The sequence below is a fragment of the Ascaphus truei genome, chromosome 1, assembly GCF_040206685.1.
Source record: "Ascaphus truei isolate aAscTru1 chromosome 1, aAscTru1.hap1, whole genome shotgun sequence".
Taxonomy (NCBI): Eukaryota; Metazoa; Chordata; class Amphibia; order Anura; family Ascaphidae; genus Ascaphus; species Ascaphus truei.
The window spans coordinates 168301501-168307936 of record NC_134483.1 but is presented as its reverse complement, the minus strand read 5'-3'; the positions used below and the strand labels follow the sequence as shown (position 1 = coordinate 168307936).

Genomic DNA, 6436 nt, shown 5'->3' with positions numbered 1-6436 from the left:
TGTAGCTACCCCTGAGTCTGGATGGTTTATATACACAGTCCACAATTCCAATTGGTCCATGTTATAATTGGCTATGTGTTAACTGTCTGACTGCCAGAACGGAGGTAGAAACAGAGAAAGCCTGGCTAGACATACATACTATAAATAAGACAAAACAATACAACATTAAAACATTAAAAGACTTAAAATTACTAAAATATTAAATAATAAATAATAAAAAAACAATAAAAGGAGCTCAAGGAAAGGGATTATATTATAAAAAAGCCTTCAATTCAAAGTCTATATTTAACCCCCTTGGTGAGAGTGTCTTTAATATTATTGGAAACCGGCAGGAGGAGAGAGACACGCGTAGCAGCACCACTGATCCAGACCCTCTGGAGTTCCATACAGCATCTGCCACACGTGGGGACGCCAGAGAGTGAGCTCCGGTCGCCATCTTGGATCTACAGAAAGTGCTTCAAGTCCTGCTGCTTTCAAACATCCTGCATCCTGTGAGTAGGGCAACGATTTTGCCCCCCCGGATTAGTGTGTGAAATCATCCAGAATCCTGCATTAGTTGTCATTAAATAGCTTTTTGATTAATTTCTGTCTTGCTAGTTGATGTTGTGAGTCTGTCTTGTTTGTTTCATGTTGTCAGTGTTATATGTTTTTATGTCCTCAATCTGACATACTGCACTATAATTCTCTCTTTATTTTTTCACATATCACGTCACGTTTTGGAGGAATCTGCACTTTGCTCATCACCATCACTAAAGGACTTGATTTGGACTTTACACGTCACGGTTTGAACTGGCGGCGGCTTATCTTTTTTCTTTGCACACACACAATGTTACTGTGACTTCTTGCCCAGCTTCTTCATCATCTTAAAAACAAGCAACTAATGCATGTAAACTTGTTCTATTCATAGGGCTCAATACTCTAAGAAAACTTGTCACGTAAAAGACCAGATGGCTTCACATTATGGTCGAATTTCATCAAGCGCCGGTACGGTTTAGTGCACTCGATATGACGCTCACTCCCACTGACATGTGGGAGAGAGGGGAGTCAATCAGTTCTTATTTGGCAGAACTCGCTTAGTACAGAACTATTCTACTGAGAAAAACAAACCGCTGTTACAAGTGGCTGGATAGAAATGTTCAAAGTCATGCACTAAAAGCCAATAGCAAACATATGAGAGATAGGAGGTAGAGTACAGCAAAGTAATATAAGGGATGGAGGCAAAAAAAATAAAAACTATTTGGCAAGAAAGCCACAAAAATTGGACACAGTTAAAACACTCTGACGCGTTTCCAGCCGTGGAGGCGCGTTATCAAAGAGTAACACATTCTCCCACACACAGATACCCAACAAGCTATGAGAAACCTCAAACATTACCACATAATATATATGTATATAAGTGTCAAAAGGAGTGCTAGTGCATTCTCCCACAAACACTGTTTAAATAACGGTCAGCCAATTTGTAATGCCCAGATGGTAATTCTGTAAATATAGAAATACATATGTGAAAGACAGAAACCTATAGATTGGATCAAGCAGTTCATATAGCTAACCAATTACTGCAGTGATGTGTGACTAATGTAATTAAAACTGCTTGATGAAAAGATAGCAGTGTCAACCATGCTGACAATCAACATAGGCAAACAAAGTGTCCAAACAATAAAAAGCGTAAAATATGTAACAAAGCAACTAAACTAGAAACATGTATTAAATAATATAAATAGTTGCAAGACAAAATTAAAATCAAACAAACAAGAAAAATGAGTGAAGGTTTTTTTGCGGCCTTCGGATGGAGTTCAGGTGAGGTGGCTGCTGCATTATCCCACAAACAATTGGCTTATTGTATGGCCTTTCACTAACTCGGCCATTATGATTCCGATTTTACTTTTCATTATACCTCAGTGGTCTTCTTTCCAATGATTGATACATGGACATTGTTAGACACACTTAGTGTTTGCAGCACCAAACTAGAATTTTTCCCATTTTTTTCTAAATGCCAATATCCATAACACAATGGGAATTTTGGTTACTATATGTTTTGAGTAGTATTCTAAGTTTACAGTACAAACGGGATTTTTACCAGGTTTTTTTAAAGTAAGAATTTTGTTCTTAGCCCTCATTTTTGGTTAACAAAAACTAACACTGTATGTGATTATTGTGAGTGTCCTTCAGCTCTGATTAAAACATTTGCTGTTGCAAAAGTGTAAACGCAGTGAACAGAACAGCAAAGTTAATATTGCACAATGAATGGCCTATGTATATCACAAGGAGATGCTGCTCATCTGTTTTGTTACTGGCAGTTCTAGTGCAGAAGAAGGTAAAATGTGTGTATATTAAAAATTATTCCTCCAGATTTTACCCAATGTCTTTATTTTTTCCTTTTACTCCATTTCACCCCAGTTTTTTTAAGTGACAATTCTTTGCTGGCACCCACAGAGTTTAGATGGGGAAAATGTAATTCGTTGTAACAAAACCGTGTGACGAAAGTGACGTCATGACGCAGAAACAGTTGCAGGCTTTGGTGCATGCGCAGAAGGATCCTCGGGCCAGTGCGCATGCACATAACTCAACATTCAAGGCCACATGAAGGTTGAAGGCAGCACATGCGCAGAAGTGGAGGCAGACGCCGATATTGTTCCACTCATGCACAATACCGCCATTCACGTCTGCTGGCTTGGCGTGCATGCGCAGCAGCCACCGGCTCGGCGGGCATGCACAGCAGCTGTTGACCTGGCGCGCATGCGCAGCAGATGCCAACTCGCATGCGCAGCAGACGCCGGCTCAACGTGCATGCGCAGCAGCCACCCTTCCACACTTGGGAGACAGAGACCATGAAGAACACACACAGACACTGAGACACACAAATGCACAGACGCACACAGACGCACACCCACACAAGGAATTCACAGTTAGTATAAATATAGAAGTGCAAATAGCTTGTAACGCTTGTGCTGCACACAAACAAGACAGGACCCAAGTACTGAGGTGGGGAAGTAGTAAACCACGCACTCACAGCAGTGGAAGCGTGTCTGGCAGGCGGATTGTCAAACATATCCGGGTCTGGGTTGGAGATAGTGGGTTAGTTGATACTTGCCAAGGTCTTGGAATGGAGAGGTCAGAATAGTCAAAGTCCGTTAGCCGTGGTCTGGGGTTGGAGAGATCAGAATCGCGGAAGTCCATATAGCCTTGGTCTGGGTTGGAGAGGTCCGCAGAGTCGAGGGTAAGCCGGGGTCAATATCCAGAGGGATTCCAAGGTCAAGCCGGGTCAGTACACAACGTGTCAAACTGCAAGAAGAACACAGGACAAGGAGCAAGGCTACAACAAGTTATGCTCAGCAAGGTAGCAAAGGAACTGCAGGTATTTGTAGCACACAGGAACCAGTAGCAAGTTAGGCGCGGCCTCCGCGGAGGCAAGGATGGGCTGCAGGAGACAAGTGGGCTAAACGAGTACTTGCCACGCAGCTGGGGAGCGGTGCACGTCGGCACGTGTGCGCGCCGCGCGTGAGAGAAGCCCGGCATGTCCGAGGGGGTGGAGCTAAGCTCCGTGGCACTCTAGAAGAGCTGCGTGTCCGCGCGCACTCTGTAAGCAGAGCAGGGGTGCGCACACGCGCTGGTGCCAGAGTGGAGGTCTGAGTGATGACAGGTAAGGAGGGAACACGTCGCAAAGGACGTGTTCCCCGATTCCTTACATAGCTAAAACAGGGTGTGTGTGCAGAGCTGGCACGTTCTAAGTCAAACCTTTTTGCGTTTTGTCACTGAAATTGTTTTGATTTTTAATTAAAAACATCACCATCACAAATACAATTTCTGTGACAAAACAGTGACAAAAGACAAAGAAGTTTCACTTAAAATGCGCATGCATGGGATGCACAACATTTAAAAAAAAAACTATTTCTTTAATAGTGGGGGGTACAGAAAAAAGAACAGGGGACACTTTAAGACAAGCATAAATAGCCTAATGGGATTACAAAAAGACAGAGTAAAAAGTGAGGGGGGTGGGGAGCTTGGGTACAATTTTAATGAATAGACACACTGAAATATTCCTGACATATTTAAAATAATAAAAATAAAAAACACTGAAGCCTACATTAGTTATAAACTACCATGAATTTGTGGATTGCTCCTTTCTCTGCAAAATTTGGGGTTTATTGATCACGGTATCCTGGCTGCAAAATTGGGACAATAAAAAGTGCATTAAATTAATAACACAAACTGTGCCAATTGAACCAATGGGATGTTTTTCTTTGATATATCCGGGGCAGCATTTTTGTAGACACTAAACTTTATTTAGTTACCTCTTGTTTTAAAGTATGCCCTGGGCACAGAGTTATGATGACAGATACATGGTTACAAATACATAGTTACATTAAGTGAGCAAGGTTATAAATTATATACAAGATATTGCATGCACAGTAAGAGATAATATATGTTATAGACATATGTAACAGTTACAGGCCAGATTAAAAATTGAGACAGCTTTAGTTTGGAAGAATTTAGACAGGTGGCGGCTGTGAGAGTCTCCGGTAGATTGTTCCAGTTGTAGGGTGCACGGTAAGAGAAAGAGGAGCAGCCGGATACTTTGTTGAACCTTGGGACCATGAACAGTCTTTTGGAGTCAGATCTCAGATAAGTTTTGCATGTGGTAGGGGTGAGGAGCTTGTTCTTTAATAAATAGAGTCCATTGTTTCTCTTCATGCTTGTGCTTTCCTGGCCTTGTCAAGTGCCATTCATCTAGAGCAGTTATTTTCAGCCGGGGTTCCATGGGCATCCCTCAGGGGTTCCGCGACCACCAGGAAAGGGGGGGTACAGTTGGAACAACTCTCCCAGGCACAGCAGCACCTCACGCAGCAGTGACTCTGCGGCCCCCTGGCTCAGCACCAGCAGTCACGTTCAACTTTGTATGTGCAGATGAGAGAGATGGGTGAGTGTGTGAGGGGAGAAGAGAGATGTGAGAGAGTGTGAGGGGAGAAGGGGGAGAGAGACCATTAAGGGGTGGAGGGAATAGAGGGAGAAGGTTGGGGTTCCCCAGAATTTAAATTCTATCATTCCTTAACCAAAAGAAGGTTGAAAAACCCCTGATCCTAGAGTGAGTTCCACTTATTGGACTGCAATAATTAATTGGCTCCCGTGATATCTGCCTCTTATATGTCACTAAAATGTATAATGTAAGCTTTCTGACAGCAATATTGTATATACAGTGCTGCGTATAAGGCAGCACTATCTAAGATAAATTATTGCTTATTAAATTGCAAGCTTAGTGAGTAAGGCATTCATTTTTCCTCTTTTATTTCATGTTGAATTTACCTAACCATGCTCCTTGTATTTTAAATTTGTTATATCATTAGTTCTATCATTTTACTGTACATATTGTTTGCACTATATAAAATATACTCTCAAACTGTACCTATTTAGCAGGTACCCTACGTGTTTTTGCTCCTCTAAAATCAGCGGTACCTATGACACAGATAGTGTTTTTGTGAGTGGTAAGCTGCATACGTTATGGGACTTCTCTAGGTTTTGTTTGGAAGTACCTGTCTAGCATGAATAGAGGAACAACAGAGCTAACTATTTTATACACACAATGTTGGAGGGTCTGTAACATCGCCGGAAGAAGAGATCAGTGTATCTCGAAAGCTCGCACAAATAAAAGCATTTCGTTAGCCACAGAACGGTATCATCTATTTATTTTTTGATTATTGAAGCTCGGCTAACACGGTACTGATACCTCTACATATATATAATCGCAAACCATGTACGTAATCTATCTACAGACATATATATCTATATCTAGATATATACAGTATGTAACCCCTTCTGCAACAGGACACGGGTTCTTTGCTTTCCTTTTGCATTTCGCATATATAATGTTGAATGGGTCTGATCTGCACAACATTGCACTTGCCCATATAAGCTAAACACATACGTTTCCCTATATCAGGGCAGTAGGGGGAGCACAAGAGATGCAGCTGATGATGAATGTCTGCAGGCCCCTCCCTTTGCACTTTAGTACACACACACACACACACATTTATATTATATATATATAAATATATGCCAGTCCCCTGTAAAGTCTTGTGAGCGGAGACACGGATTGAAGCTGAAGCCCCCAGCAGATCACAGCTCCTTCCCTCCTCCCCTCCTGTGTCTCCTTCTCTCTGCCTCACTTCCTCCTCCTGCCGGGGCTGCTACTTTGCAACTGTGAGGCAGCACAGGCAGGGGGATCATGCCGAGGGGAAACAAAGCCAAAGAGAAGAAACAATAAAGAAACCAAATAACACAGCCAACCTCCGCCAAAGACACACAGCCCCGATCCTCTCAGCCCGAGCCTCTCTTTGTTGTGCCTGAAAGAAGCCGCCAGGTTGGGGAAGGCAGGAGAGAGGCGTCATTTCTGGGAGGAAAGCACTTCTCGCACCTATTGAGCAACCGGTGTCTGGGGGAG

At 42.6% G+C, this 6436-nt stretch overlaps 1 protein-coding gene across 1 annotated transcript in view; it reads left to right on the top strand.

Moving 5' to 3' along the window:
* The first annotated feature begins 6040 nt into the window (after positions 1–6040).
* The window catches only part of CEMIP2 (cell migration inducing hyaluronidase 2), a 103505-nt gene continuing 103109 nt past the window's right edge, over positions 6041–6436 (top strand). Inside the window, exon 1 of the mRNA XM_075597985.1 lies at positions 6041–6436. This exon is cut by the window's right edge and continues 90 nt beyond it. The gene's annotated coding sequence lies outside the window, so the exon portion shown is untranslated.